Raw genomic sequence first — 17,165 nt, forward strand, 5'->3', positions numbered from 1 at the left:
CATCGAAGATTTTGGCTCAAGACACTACACAAGACTGAAAGATTAATACAAATGTCCGAAAAATAGTTTTAATTATTTAATATTGCGGTTGCAATCATTTAGAAAAGTAGCCAATTACTAGTAAATAGTTCAATTCTTTTACTGTAAATTGCTATTCTTTTTATGGTAAAAAGTTAATCAACAGATGTTTACACAATCATTTATTACATGATTGTATGATAAAAACAAAATATGACACAATGTCCAGATGTCAGACAAAACTCTGCTTGCTGGTGTTTTATATAAAATATATACAGTATGAGTAGTTAAATAAATAGCCAAAATATTTATTTTTGTAAAAGGCCATTTTTCAAGAAGAAATGTATATATGTGTCCCTGGAGCACAAAAGCAGTCTTAAATCGCTGGGGTATATTTGTAGCAATAGCCAAAAATACATTGCATGGGTCACAATTATCGATTTTCTTTTATGCCAAAAATCTTTAGGATATTAAGTAAAGATCATGGTCCATGAATATATTTTGTAAATTTCCTACTGCAAATATATCAAAACTTAATTTTTGATTAGTAATATGCATTGCTAAGAACTTCATTTGGACAACTTTAAAGATGATTTTCTCAATATTTACATTTTTTTTTGCACCCTCAGATTCCAGATTTTCAAATAGTTGCATCTCAAGAAAATAATGTTCTCACAAACCATACAGCAATGGAAATATTATTTATTCAGCTTATTTATATGATGTATAAATCCCAGTTTCAAAAAAATGACACTTGTTTTGTGGTCCGGGGTCACATATTTATGTAGTGTGAAGTCTGATCTTTGAGAAAATATACAGTGTCACTAACTTCATCAAATCTTTCACTGCTTTTAAAAAAAAAAACATTTTTACTGAACTGTACCATAAATTAGTCCTATGATGTGACATAGCAAAAATTAAGAAAAAAAAAAATCTCTTAATAATATACAAAGAGCATGAAAGAGTTTTATTTTCATTGTTAGACACTTATTTTCATATAGTGCTATTTATTTAATATGAAATTATAATTAACATAATTTTCCCCCCATGACTTATTGGACAATTTCAAGACGAACTTTGCTGTCACGTTCAAAACTACTGAAAATTATGCCATATATGATATTTGTGATATTTGTATCTCCTCTATTGCAATTCTCAATTCGTTTTTTTAAAGATATTTTGAGATAAAAACAAATCTGTGGTTCTTTTATGTGTGTCACACCGTAGTGTTAAAACCAGAAAATAGTTTAATTAATGTAATTATTGCATTTAAGAACACTGAAAATGATCAAAAAAGAATAAAAAGGAGTTAAACAAATCTTATTTAATTATTTAAAATGCTTTTTAAAGAGACCTTGTGCTCTGGTGTGACGTCTTTGTCCTGTGGTGTGACAGTGCAGGCGTCACACCGGAGGACGGTTCAGCATTTTTCTGACAATTAATGATTATCATTGTCATCATCCACAAGTTCAGTTCTCATCCAAAAGCCTTATTTGCATATTAGTCTTAAACACAAGAGAGGATCGAGATGGACTCATGGTCTTGTAGGCTGGAGGTCCTTGGTTTGGACATCGACCTGAAAGACGACAGCGGGTCCAGATGCGGAGGAATCAGGGCCTAAAAACTGACCGGTGTCGCCATCGAAAGGATCCATCGCCCTTGGCCCTCGAAATCGCCCGAACACCCCCCTTGAGTCAAGGATCTGTTAGCAACTTTTATTTAAAGGGATAGTTCAAACAAATATGAAAATGTGATGTTTATCTGCTTACCCCCAGGGCATACAAGATGTAGGTGACTTTGTTTCTTCAGTAGAACATGAACATGTTTTAACCCAAACCGTTGTAGTCTGTCAGTCATATAATGGCAGTCAATGGGACCCATGGCTTTGAGAGACAAAAAAAAGTACACAGACAAAACCAAATTAAACCCTGCGGCTCGTGACGATACACTGAGGTCTAAAGACACAAAAAAATCAGTCTGTGCAAGAAACTGAAGAGTATTTATATAGTTTTTTTTACCTCTGATCTGCCACACGGTCCAGCTGCCCTGAGCTTGTTCACAACAGCCAGCGTGTCTTCTTCTTGCTTTATGGCGGATCGCAGACTTATAAGTGCATTACCACCACCTATCTCTCAAATGGACCATTGACACCATCTACAATCTCAATTAGGAGTAGCAATGGCCCATCGTTGGGGGAATCATGTTACTTTTTGGCCATATAAATATCAGCAACAAGATTAAATTGAGCAATTCTCCGAATAAAACTGAGGGGTTTTTTTTCTACCCATTGAGTGTGAGCTTCTATATCACACTATATGAGCCATAAGCGCTTGGTGTATCATTGTTTTTATTATTATTTTAATATCATAAACTGTTCCATTTTAAAATGAGATTTTTCTGTCTCTTATTTCATATGTCATGCTTTACAAGGTTAGTCACAGGAGGTTTACAATATGTCAGATAGTTTTACAGTGGTATTATTTTGATGAGTCTATATTTAATTTCCTGCAGCAGCATCTAAAAAAGAAAAAGAGCCGTGGAGTCATCTTTCTCTTCGCTAATCATCTTCACATTGCATCCACCAGAGGGCAGTCAAGTCAGTCACTTACACTTGGAGCAAAAACCTTACATCAGATGGAACTAAACTATAAAATAAGTTACAGCGCTAAAATAAACCTGACTGCCATTTTCTCAGAAACATTCCCAATATAGGTAGAAATGTTTCATTAAATCCAGCTGATCTTTCTTAACCTGATCATCGGCTCATCTGAGACCAGCATATGTCATACAGTATATTCCCATATTGATCTTTAATGAAAATGGATACAATTAATTCCACTATTATTTGACTTTTGGTTATCTGAGTTGACCTACTGTTACGTTCCTTTCTATAGTCTAGGGGTTTCAGAGCGGACGTAACAAAGTCAAAAGATGTGAATAAATAAGTGAACGTTGAGAAATCTCCTTTTCCTCTATCCCAGCTCTTACCACTTTCACCATTAACACTTCCAACACAAAACCCCCTATTAAACATCATGATACAAAAGAATATCAAATGTCGGAAATATACTTAATTGTTTTATTAAGAGCTTAACATAAACCAAAAAGAACACATATTGAAAATATTCAATATCAGTTAATCAACTTAAATAACCAAGTTGTCAGGAGAGAGCAAATGCCAAAATACTTCCCTAGCAAAAGAAAACTAAATAAAAGACAATAATCTTACCTCTCTCCCTGACTAAAGAAAATCAGGAGAAAAGTTTAGAAGAGGTTAAACCCAACGCCCTACACGGTTTCACAGAACTAGACTCAACAGTAACGTTGTTGTAACCACACTTTAGGTTTACAGATCACAGATTGCTCAAGAGCAACTAAACAAACACCGTCTCTGGGATAGCGGATAAGGGATTCCTCCCGAGCTGTGTCTCTCTGCTCCTTTATATCCGCTGCACGCTGTGTAACAGGGAAACCACTAATTGCAATCAGCTGCGGATGATTTGGACCGCTGCTTGGCAGAGAGATAGCGAGAAAGAGGGAGGAGAGAAAAACATGTGACCATCTCCCAACATACACAACATTTACGTCATGGGACGTAACACCCCCACCATAAAAATCATACACAACAAAGGCTGCTTATAATAATCAATCACTGATTCACTAACACTCACATATTGTCATGACAGCAGTCAACTACGCTGGAATTTAAGATCTGCACAACGCGTCAGCAACGACATTTTCTAAGCCTCTTTTGTAGCGAATGCCAAGATTAAATTCTTGAATAGCAAGAGACCACCGCATAAGTCGTTGATTTGAGTTAGACATGCGATCAAGAAAAATTAGCGGATTATGGTCTGTACACGATTATAGGGGCCACACTACCACCCATGTATACATCAAAGTGTTGTAGTGCCATCAACACTGCCAATGCCTCCTTCTCAATAACACTGTAGTTCTGCTGGCACTTTGAGATCTTTTTAGAGAAATAAGAGACCGGATGCTCTACACCGAATTTATCCTCCTGCAGCAGGACCGCACCCGCTCCTGTAGCTGAGGCATCAATTTGGAATTTAAATGGGGCATCAAATTGAGGAGCTTTGAGTATGGGTGCACTACAGAGTAAATCTTTCACAGCATTAAAAGCATGTCCACAACTGGGTGTCCAGATAAATCTTTTTGCGGTGCTTAACAAATCAGTTAGTGGTGACACAACAGAGGAAAAGTTTGGGCAGAAAACACGGTAGTATCCACACATTCCTAGGAACCGTCGCAGCTCTCGTTTATTAAAGGGAACAGGGTACTCAAGTATAGCTGTTATTTTGGCTTCAACAGGATTGACCATCCCCTGGCCAACTTGCTTGCCCAGATAGGTGCTTGCTTAACCAAGGTTCAAGGAGGCATCAGCCAAACACTGAAGTACCTCCTTGAGGCTGGATATATGTTCTATCCAGGTAAGTGAATGGATAACCACGTCATCCAAGTATACCTCACAATTCTCCACATCTGCCAACACGGTATTCATCAAACGCTGGAATATGGCGGGAGCATTCCGCATCCCGAAAGCCAAGACAGAATATTGCAGCAATCTATCTGGAGTAACAAAAGCTGATATTTCTGATGCACGCGGAGCCAGTCATCCTTTCAGAAGATCTAGCTTCGTTACATACTTAGCGTTACCCACCCTATCCACACAATCTTCCATCCTAGGAAGCGGAAAGGAATCAGCCTTAGTTATATTGTTAACTTTAACTTTATACTTTTACACTGTGTGGTCACATACCTCTTTAGCATATTGATGTGGCACACACGGCTTTTGCGCCTACGGTCAGGTGTGTCAATGATGTAATTTGTATTACTCACTTTCTTTTTAACGATGTAGGGACCAGTAAACTTCGTCTGGAGCACAGAACCAGGGGTGGGTAACAAAGCCAGAACAGAATCGCCAGGCTGGAAAGACCTGACAACAGACTTCTTGTCATAGCGTGCTTTCATCTTGCCCTGTACTGTTACAAGGTGTTGTGCTGCCACCTCACGAGTGCGTTGTAGTCTCTGACGGAGAGACTGAATATAGTCAGGGATAGTCATGGGGTCGGATGCTCAGTCAGCAGTTGTTCACTCAACAATTTTAATGGTCCTCGCACAACATGACCAAAGACAAGCTCCGCTGGACTAAATCCCAGCGACTCTCGCACTGTCTCTCTTACAGAAGACCCTCGTCCCAGTCTTTTCCCGTCTCAACACAGTAACTTCACAGCATCGTTTTCAGAGTTTGATGGAGCCTCTCAATCACACCCTGCGACTGGTAAGCACTGGATAGCTGGTGATTTATCCCAAGCTCCTTCAAAATTTGGTCAAACATTCTTGATGTAAAATTTGTTCCACGGTCTGTCTGAATTATCTTTGGCAAGCAAAAAGTAGAACAGAACTTAATCAGTTCTTTCACGACTGCTTTGGCTTTCAGATTACGTAAAGGAATTGCATCGGGAAAGCGTGTCGCAGCACACATAATAGTTACTAGATATTGCTGTCCTGCCTTGGTCTTCGGCAACGGGCCAACACAATCAATGACCAGTCGTTCAAATGGCTCACTCATGACAGGTATTGGATTAAGCGGAGCAACAGGAACTCTCTGGTTCGGCTTTCCTGCGAGTTGACAAACTTTGCAAGCTTTACAAAAAATAGACAGAGCTGATTTTATACCAGGCCAGTAGAAATATTTGGAAATATGATAGAATGTCTTTGTCACGCCCAAATGACCAGACATTACATGTTCATGAGCCAGTTTTAACACATGCGTGCGATAGCCAACAGGCAACACTATCTGCTGTACCTCCTGACAATTCTCATCATCGATGTCTGGTTTCCATCTGCGCATCAGCAGTCCATCCTCCCAGAAATACATCACCCCTGATTTAGGTGTTTGCCCAAGATCTGCAGCTTTAACACACTTCACTAGCGTTGGGGCTTCTCTTTGTGCCGTTGCTAAGTGTTCTCTGCTCACTTTTAAGGGGGGTTTTGACTCTGAACTGGAATCAAACTCAAGCTCAGGCTCTACGGACAGTGTGCACTCCAATGGGGCAGATCCAGGAACTAGAAAAGTGTCAGCTAGATCCACCACTTCCTTGAATTTTTGTGCCTGTGCACAAGTCACTGCACATGCAGGAAAAGCTGAAGGATACAAAGTAGAAAGGTTAGTCAACTCTTTTACAACAGGGGTATGCGTCACAATTGGGGTGGGGAAAACTTCACCACCTGCTAAATCATTCCCTATGATTAAGTCTATTCCTTCCACGGGTAACTGTTTACGGACACCCAGTTTGACAGCTCCACTGACAAGATCTGATTTCAAATGAATCATATGCAGAGGCACATTAACACAGCCCATTTCAATCCCTCAAACTAGTACATCACAACCAGTGCAGGTATCAGCAGAAAATGGTAAACTATGCTGAAGAATAAAAGATATAACTAAAAGAAACATGACCACTGGCTTAAACTCAGCATCAGGAAAAACAGAAACCATGCCCTCCAACAGAAACGGCTGGTAACCTGCTACATCAGCTGTGCTTAATTTTGATAAAGACTGAGCAAGTGCTGAATTCTTCTGCTTCCACAACTGACAGTCTGCAATCAGACAGTAGAAACATTCTCGTCTCTCATTCACAGGTTTAATTTTACCAGTATTCTTAGAAAAGATTTCCAGCCTAACAGGGCGCATTACACGAGGCATCACATTTGGGGAATCGCTTTAACTCCGAGTAAATTTTAACTGCCGCGCTGTGGGAAAAACTGTACGATGTGTCAAAACAAACTCGTCAGCCAAACCAGCGGTGTTAGACAAGCAAGCGACTTTTTGTTTGTTCAAATGAACCACCAAATTATCTGGCGCACAATTCTTAAAGTCTTCTAGCAAGATTAACTCCTGTAACTGTTCCAGGATCGTTATCTTGCTAGAAAAACACCACTTATCAAAAAGGATTCTTTTCTCCCTTGCAAACTCGACATATGATTGTCTGCCTGGTTTCTCATATCGCCAAAATCTTTGCCGGTATGCTACAGGAACAAGCTCATAAAACCGCTGCTTTGATTGTGTCATAGTCAAGAGAAGATTCAATTGGCAGAGCAGAACAGACTTCTTGTGCTTTTCCTGTGAGACTACATTGCAACAATAGGGCCCACATATCTTTTGGCCACCCTAACTTTCCTGCGACTCGCTCAAACGCAACAAAGTAAGAATCCACCTCTGCTTCTCTGAACGGTCAAACGAGACATCACAAGATGCATGGCTATTTCTTTGAGCCAAAGGACTAGCTACCTTCGATATCGGAGAAGAAATTGATTGGATTTTGGTACGTGGTAAAGGAACTGGTTGTGCGGCTACTCGCTGAGCTTCTAAAGCCAGTTTTTGCAATGTAATATCAGCTTCCGCTTCAACAGTTCTCAAATTAATCATTTGAGCTTCACACTCCTGCTTCTTTATTTCCAGATCCAACTCTCTTAACCTCACTGCTATTCTAGGCTCTTGAAAAGCCATAACGTTGGTGTCAGATAGACCCACACCATCCAATTCTTTACCTACTGCAGCTTCAAATTGTTCTATCCCTTCACTATCATCACTTTGTTTTGGTAAAATTCCCTATAGCTCTTCTTTAACGACCTGTTTGGTAGCCTCTCTGGGAACATTAAGATTAAAGAAATCTGCTATCATCAAAAGATTACTCTTTCTACAGCGATTAAAAACTTCAATAGTCGGCGCAAGAGTAAATGAGATCAAATCAAATTCCATTTGTACCTTTTACTACTAACACTCTCCTCTCTCATCGCAGAAGAAAACAGCCAGCAATCAAGAAAAAGTAGTACTCACCAAAACTGCGTTGCATGCGACCAAATTCTGAATTAAGCAGTGACATGCATACAATTGTCACAGGACAGTGAGGGGAAATTTCACAATTTTGTACGAAAGAAAAAAAAAAATAGACAAACAAACAAGCTCCTGTTTATTCTTTCAGAGACGGACGAGCCCCCATTTGTAACACCTACCTACAGATTGAATTTAACTCTGTGACATGACCTGTCATTTTCTCCTTGCTGATTTTTCTAAATGCTCTAGAATAGTTAAAATGACATGTCTTTATATTCATGCAGTGACATTTGCATTAAACGGTTGGTGCTTTAGAGGGTTTAATACACAGGACACTTACAGTTCAGAGAAAGGCAGTGCAGAGCTGTCCATGGTGCTGAAGCTGTAAACCATTAGTGTGTGCAGACTAAAAATATTAGATTAGCTATAGCTAATACTTAGTCTGCACACACTCATAACATTTTTTCATTCAACCGAGTTCTGCTAATTGTAATAGGTGAGAAATACGGGATATGCCAAAGAAACTGTTTAACTGTATTGCTCCGGTGCTTCAGTTTCCGATGGTGAGTCAGAGGAAGAGTCTCATCCTTCACTGTCATGATTCACAGCCTGACAAGATCACTGAAATCAGATCCTAGAGGTGACTGGTGTTGCACTGTTTCACACTTGCTCTCCAAGTATCGATTATCCACTGATTCCCCCGAGGTCTTTGAGAAAAAACTGACCTGACATCTTTCCCTTTGGGATATGATCCTGATTCTCAATAGTGTGGTCCAAGCTTTCCATGCATATAATTGCAAATGCAGCTCATTATACAAATAAACTGTTTTTTTATATATATTCTTGCATGTAATCTCATGTAATTTCTCAAATATTTCAAAAAAGGTCTGTATACTGTGAAATAGGGCATCTTGTCTGATTTTGTAAAAACACAGCTGAAGGTCTTTAAAGGGATAGTTCACCCAAAAATGAAAGTCACCCTCACCCTCAGGCTATCCAAGGTGTAGATGAGTTTGTTTCTTAATGGGAACATGGAGAAATTTATCATTAAACCCTTTGCTATGGATGCTCTGCAGTGAATGGGTGCCGTCAGAATGAGAGTCCAAACTGCTGATAAAAACATCACAATAATCCACACCACACCAGTCCATCAATTCAGTGAAAAGCTGAAAAATTGTGCGTTCGTAATAAATCCATCAAGAGGTTTTGAATTTCAAACTATTGCTTCCATCTAAAATATTGCTCCTCAATCCATAATAATGCTTTCTCCAGAGAAAATATTGTCTTGTATGAATGAGGAGAGAAATATGCACATATCAAGCACTGAAGGAAGTGTTATTATGCATTATGCTCTTAGATTTGGACAGTTTAAATTGAAAACACCTTGATGATGGATTAGTTTCTTACAAAACACAGCTTTTTTCGCATCACACAAAGTCGTGTGCAAGAGTCGAGTGAATTACTTGTGGCACACATTCACTGCAGAGGATCATTGGTGAGAAAGTGTTGTAATACCTCATTTCTCTAAATCTCCAAAACAAACACATCTACATCTTGGATGGCCTGAGGGAGAGCACATTTTCAGCAATGTTTTGTTGTTGGGTGAACTGTTCCTTTAACTAAAACTTCTAAAAATATAATGTGAATCAACATCTAGATATGTAATGTACTAAATACAATCCATTGCTCATTGTGTGTTGAGGAGAGAGAAAGAGGGGAAGTTTGAAGAGTGTTTCAAGCACGTGGCAGATGCATTGTCCTTAGTCACCTCTGCTTTCTGGAGGTGACATGGGTCACCTCCAGAAAACCCCTCTGGTCAAGGCCATTGGTTACTAAGGAGATCTCCATAGCAATCCTTCAGTCTCCATGCTCTCTTTTGCTGTAGCGTGTAGGAAAGATCAGTTCCAAACATTATTTTTTCATTGCTCACATTCAGGGTTTCGTGAAGCGTTTTGGAGAAGTTGGCACAGTTCTTCTGGATTGAGTCTGTCTCAGTTTGTTCTGTTTCTTCATGTCATTCCAGACAGACTGATGATGATCAGATCAGATCTCTGTGGAGCACTGGCTGTTTCAGACAAAAGTCTTACTGGATTATTACAATTAATGGCAAAATTAATGTTTGGAAATGTAAAGTGATATTTCCTACTGACACACGGCAGCAAAAGATAGAAATAACTGACTTAAAACCATTTAGCTGCAGGTACTAATAATTTTATATATACAGTATATATATATATATATATATATATATATATATATATATATATATATATATACAGTGCCTTCCAAAAGTATTGGAACAATAAAGTCAAAATTGTTGACTGAAGTTTATGGACCGATGAGACAAAGATGAGCCTTTATCTAAGTGATGGGAAAGCAAAAATGTGGAGAAAAAAAGGGAACTGCAATGATCTCAAGCATACAGCCTCATCTGTAAAGCATGGTGGAGGTGGTGTCATGGCATGGGCATGCATGGCTGCCTCTGGAACAGGCCCTCTCAACTTTACTGATGACTTAATGTATGATGACAGTAGCAGAATGAATTTGGAAGGGTGCAAAACCATCTTGCCTACCAATATTCAAGAAAATGCCACCAGATTCATTGGGAAGTGCTTCATATTGCATCAGGACAATGACCCAAAACACCCTGCCAGTTCAGTCAAGGAATTTATAAGGGCAAAGAAATGGAAAGTCTTAGATTGCCCAAGTCAATCTCCTGATTTAAATCCGATTGAACATGAATTTCACCAGATTTAGAGGAGAGGAAAGGCAGAAACTCCACAAAACAAGCAACAGCTGGAATTGGCTGCATTAAAGGCTGGGAAAAGTATTTCAAAGGATGAGACCAAGAGTCTGGTGATGTCTATGGGTCAGACTCACTGCTGTGATTGTGTGCAAGGGATCTGCAACTAAATAATAGCTTTTAATCTTTTATATCTGCCTTATGTTCAACTGTCCCAATACTTATGCTCACATCAATGAGTGGGATTAACTCTAAAAGTGCTGTTCTTTTTATTTGGTAAAACATTATGTGTTGAAACGGCTAATAATAAAATGTGACATTCTGTAGTTTTGTCTCATATTCATCTTTTAATCATATTTGCAAATGTCTTGACTCCACAGCCAACAGAGCAATTTTGTCTTCACTGTTCCAATACTTACGGAGGGCACTGTATATATGTATGTATACACACACACACACACGCACACACACACACAGCTGTGCTTATAAAGTTACATGCTCCTTGCGGAATATGCAAAATGTTAATAATTTTAACAAAATAAGAAGGATCATGTTATTGTTTATTTAATACTGTCCTGAATACGTTTTTTTTCATATAACAGATGTTTATATATTCTCCACAAAACAAATGAACTGAATTGACTGAATTTAGGATTTTTCTGAAGAACAGCAGACAGCTGACCTCCTCAGGACCAATGAGGGACTCATGAACAAAATATCACAACACAAAAAAACAGCTGTGGATCATCCAGGAAACAACACACAGTATTAAGATTCAAGGGTGTGCAAACTTTTGAACGGGGTCATTTTTATAAATTTGGTTATTTTGCCTTGTGGAGAATATATAAACATCTGTTATGAGAAATAGCTTATTCAAGACAGTATTAAATAAACAAAAACATGCAATATTCATAATTATTTTAAAAATAAAAATTAACATTTTGCATATTCTGCAAGGGGCATGTGTTATGGTTTGCAGAGGGATAAACCCAATCGCAGACAGTATGCAAGGACTAAATGGCAGAATCGTGACAGCATGTAAATTTATGAGCACAATTGTGTGTGTATATATATATATATATATATAGCATGATTACTACTACATACGAGCGGAGTGATTGTGCCTGCGGGGACGTTGAGCCACCCCTTGTTTCTAGACAACTTTAAACAAAATTGGTGAAGTTACCACATATATTTGAAGAATTGTCCATTTTACTCTCCCTGTGATTGAGAGGCGCATGGAATAATTGGAAACTACATTTATGTTCAAAAACAAGTTTTTGCTGAGTTGAGTCAATGGCTCCTTATGATTATGAAGTATTATGTTACTGTAACTCTACATTATATTTATATTTATAATACAAACATATTGTTTTTCTTTTATTTTGTTCTTTGTTTTGAACTTGATTTTGTTCTGAAATATTAAATAGACCTTGTTTATATGAAAATTGGCCATTAAAGTTTTTATGAAATTGTATTTCCCTGCAATAGCCCGGTTCTGTAAGGTCAATTGCAGTTGTTATTATTATACATTTTTTTTAATACTTCAATTTGAACTTTATTTTTGTTCTGAAATTTTTAAATAATTAAAATGGCTTCGGATATATATTAGGATATTAAGTAAAGATCATGTTCCATGAAGATATTTAGTGAATTTTCTACATATTTAGTAAATATATCTAAACTTAATTTTTGATTAGTAATATGCATTGCTAAGAACTTCATTTGAACAACTTTAAAGGCGATTTTCTCAATATTTCGATTTTTTTGCACCCTCAGATTCCAGATTTTCATATAGTTGTATCTCAGCCAAATATTGTCCTCACAAACCATACATCAATGGAAATAATATTTATTCAGCTTTCAGTTAATGTACTGTATAAATCTCAATTTTGAAAAATTGACCCTTATGACTGTTTTTGTTGTCCATGGTCACAAATCATTTCATGAGAAGAAAGATATTCTAGCATACAATATCCTGACATACTCATACGTTAGGATTTCATTATTCTCTATTATATATGTGGCCGGCTTGCCGTCCTTATTATATGTTAAGGGAAAAGACAAAGCCAAGACATCTAGCAAAAGGATTCTTTTATTCTTGACTGAGCCTGAAAAAGGGACTCAGCATTAATGTTTTGTTGGGGGACAAGATTTGGAGATTCTAATCCAATTAGATGAGAAAAATTGTACAAAACAGAAACGAAAACAAAGACAAACACCCACTTTTCTACAATGGGTACAAGAAGTAAAATAGTAAGCAATAATATGAAAAAGTGTTCTTCATGCAATCTCAAATAAAAAACTCCAATTCACAAGCCCCATTCAACTTAAACCAGTGCAAACCAGGTTACAAAACTTATAAAGGGTGTACAAAACAACGGCAGTGGCCTGTTTGTGCCTAATAAAACAAATAGAACACAGAATATGAGCAATCAGCACATTTCACAACATGAATGCACCACCTACTTTATACACAGTTCACGTTTATCTTCTTTTGAGCATATTAATCGGTAAATAAACTAAAGATAACAGTACACACTTTACACAGGGTACAATCCTTTTCATGCAATATACAGAAACACTTTAGAATAAAATGAACAAAACTCACTCTTATTAAGCCTCTGAAGCACACAGAAAAAGCTCACGTGGTAATTGGCACTTGTGTGATCTTACGTATCGTTTCTCTCCCCTCTAACACAGTATAAAGGACAAGAGTTACTGCATGTTCAGTTGATATATGAAATAAGCAGAGTTATTTAACATTTTAACAAATCTTACAACATATCTTAGGTTAACTCACGCTCAATCTCCGTCAACGTGATCTGAATTCCCCTCCCCCACGGGCGATCTCTCACGTGCAGGAACAGAATGCTTGTATGATCGGCAAACTAAACCATCCACTAAATAAAACCACACAGCTGTAGTCACCACACACTCACAAGTTGAAATAAAGCTGGAAATTTCCTCTCTTTAACAGTTTTATCAACTATTTCTTCCTCTGTGCAACTCCTGCTTCTAACTTTGCTCTCTTCCAGTCTGACGTGCACTTTACTCTAGCGCATGCACGAACTCTTAAAGGGGACAGCGCACATAACTTAGTTAAAGCAACAAAGATGAATTACTGTGAAACTTAACCAAGTATAAGGTGAATTTTGCCCCGGTCACACTCTCCCCTGCCTACAGTCAACGTCCTCGATGACTGCAAACACCCTTTAATCATTCACTACTCCTTGTAGCTTACTGGACGTATACAAGACCATGCCCGCTAACACTTGGGAAAGGACATCGGGACTGAAAGACACAGCATTACAAGCGGATTTAGGCAGTCTGTTTGGGTTACTGTGAGCACCAGCAGTTGAACGCTGAGTTCTGCGTGGTGTAGGAAGGGGCGCATCCACATGAATACTCTCTGCCCTAGGCTTTCGGGGAACAGGGACTGGTCTGGTCAACACCACGTCTGAAAGTGAATCAGTTCTCTCCGTATCAGGCAGAGAGGGCTCTCCAACAACACTCGCCTCATTATTCACTTGTGCATCATCATATCTTTCCTGTGCTTCTTCAAATCCCCCCTCAGCACAACTGTCTGGTTCCTCATCTGGCTGTTGTGACTCCTCAAGCACTGGATCCTCTGGGTCCTCCTCAGGCCATCTGGTTTCTTCCACAAGCACACATTCCGCATCTAAAGAAGGCATCTCATCCACCAATACTGAGGTAGGTGCTTCTTCTACAGGTCTCACTTTTCTCCGTGGCATTGGGACTGGTCTCGGACAGGGCCTAATGTCTGATCTATGTACTCTTTTTGCAGGACCGTCTCCTACTGGCTCCACAGTGTAGGTCGTACCATGCACCTCCACCACCTTATAGGCTGTGGGTGCCCAGGCATCCTGTATCTTGTTCCGTCCTGGAGGACGATAACGTAAGTACACCTGCTGACCAACTGCCACCTCTGGACAATATACCCTACTCTCACGCTTGGCAACTCGGTCTGCTGCCTTCCTTTCAGCGTACTCACGTGCCTGGGCATGAGCATCCCGAAGCCGCTCCTTATGGACAGACAACCAGGCGGGCTCCTTCTCAGGCACTGGCTCCTGGCCCAACAATGCATCGACTGGTAAATGTGGCTGCATCCCAAACAGCATATAGTAAGGGGAGTAACCGGTGGAGGAATGAGGTGTCACATTATAGGCGTACACCAGCTCAGGTAAGTACTCTGGCCATTTCCGTTTCTTTTCAGGTGGCAAGGAACGCAAGAGGTCATGCAGAGTTCTGTTAAATCTCTCGCACTGTGCATTTCCCTGGGGATGATGTGGCGTAGTGCGGGACTTTCTTACCCCATACAGTTTACAGAGCTCTGAAATAACGGCACTCTCAAAGTTCCTCCCCTGGTCTGAATGAAGACGCTGAGGCACACCGTACTTGAGGAACCATTCCTTCAGAAGGATCTTAGCAGTAGTGTCTGCCTTCTGATTGCGAGTAGGGAACGCCTGGCTGAACTTAGTGAATACATCGGTCACGACCAGGACGTTCTCCTGCCCATCCGACGCTGGCTCCAGTGTGGTGAAATCCATAGCGACCACTTCTAGTGGATGAGAAGCCAAGAATGGGGTCCAAGGTGCCTGAATCTTGGGCTGTGGCATTTTGGCTAGCACGCAGCGCTGACACTTCTTCACCCACTTATCCACAGCGTCATACATCCCAACCCAATAACAACGCTGCTTGAGCAGGCCCAGCGTCCTCTCTACGCCCTGATGCCCCATCTGGTCATGGACACTTTGCAACACCATTTCGACTAGACATGCTGGGAGCAGCAACTGTAGGCATTCCCCATTGAACACATCATCAATGGTTCTGTACATCAGCCCTTCTTTCTCTTGAATCCTGCCCCACTGCTTAAACAACAACAGCACCGGTCTAGACAAGTACTTTCTCTCACAATTTGTGGGTTTCCTCTTCTTGTTCCAGAACCTCTTGAACACACTGATGGTCGGATCTGCCTCCTGAAACTGACGAAGCTCATCCTTTGTGTATCCAGGTAATGTTGGGGTATTCTCCAGGTGTTCCTCTCCTGTCTCTTCATTCTCTATGGCTGCCTGTAACAGTCCAATTTCTCCCTCTCTAGGACTCGCTACTAGCCCTGCCAGGTCAACTCCCACTGCAGTCCCTGTACGAAGCCCGCTGCAAATAGCCACACAGCCATCATACTCCGAATCCTCAGTTACCACCTCCATCCCCTCCAGTCCTGGTCTTCTAGAGAGTGCGTCAGCTGCGGTGTTACACCGCCCAGGGCGGTACAGCACTTCGAAATCGAATATTGCAAGCTGTGCAGCCCACCTCTGTTCGATGGCGCCCAGTTTAGCCGTATTGAGGTGGCAGAGGGGATTGTTATCCGTTAGAACAGTAAACTTGGATCCTAGCAGGTAACTCCTGAACTTCTCCACCGCAGCCCATTTGAGTGCCAGGAGCTCCAGCTTCATACTACTGTAGTTCCTGTCATTCCTCTCTGCGCCCCTCAACCGCCGGCTTGCATAGGCTATCACAGTCTTACTTCCCCCTTGTTGCTGGTACAACACAGCGCCCAATCCCAGGTTACTGGCGTCAGTCTCCAGCACAAAAGGTAGGGTGAAGTCAGCGTAGCCAAGTGTCGGAGCACAGGTGAGCTTCTCCTTGAGGTGCTCAAAGGCTTGCTGGCACTCCGTTGTCCAGGAGACCTTAAACAACTTGTTGGCTTGCGCAACACTCCCCTGGTGAACACAAGTGTTTACGACATCATGAAGCGGACCAGCCACCTTGGAGAAGCCCTCAATGAATCTTCGATAATAGCTGCAGAATCCTAAAAAGGACCGCAGCTCCTTCAGAGTGTTAGGGACTGGCCACTGTCTTACTGCACTCACTTTATCTGGGTCTGTAGACACCCCTTGAGCAGATACCACGTGCCCTAAGAATTTTACCTCAGACTGCAGGAAGTGGCACTTTTCCACCTTAACCTTAAGTCCGGCCTCCCTCAACCTCTGTAACACGGTCTCAAGCCTCACTAAGTGTCCCTCAAACGTACTTGAGTACACCAGCAAATCGTCCAAATAGATGAGTACCGTTTGAAAGACCAGGTCACTCATTATGGCCTGCATGAGACGTTGGAATGTCGCTGGTGCGTTACATAGGCCAAACGGCATCCGCTGGTACTCATACAGGCCAAATGGTGTAATGAAAGCTGTTTTGTGACGGTCCTTCTCGTGAACTGCTACCTGGTGATAGCCACTCGCGAGGTCAATAGACGAGAACATCTTGGCTTTACTCAAAGCATCCAGACTCTCATCTATTCGTGGCAACGGGAATGCATCACGCCTAGTTTTACAGTTCAGCTTCCGGTAGTCCACGCATAGCCGAAGACTCCCATCATTCTTCCGGACTAACACCACTGGAGATGCATACGAACTAGAGCTTTCATGGATAACACGCTTTTTGAGCAGTCCAGAGATATGGTCCTTCACTTCCTGGAATTGGTTTGGGGGTATACGTCGGTAAGACTGTGACACAGGAAGG

The sequence above is a fragment of the Barbus barbus genome (assembly GCF_936440315.1).
Source record: "Barbus barbus genome assembly, chromosome: 19".
Taxonomy (NCBI): domain Eukaryota; kingdom Metazoa; phylum Chordata; class Actinopteri; order Cypriniformes; family Cyprinidae; genus Barbus; species Barbus barbus.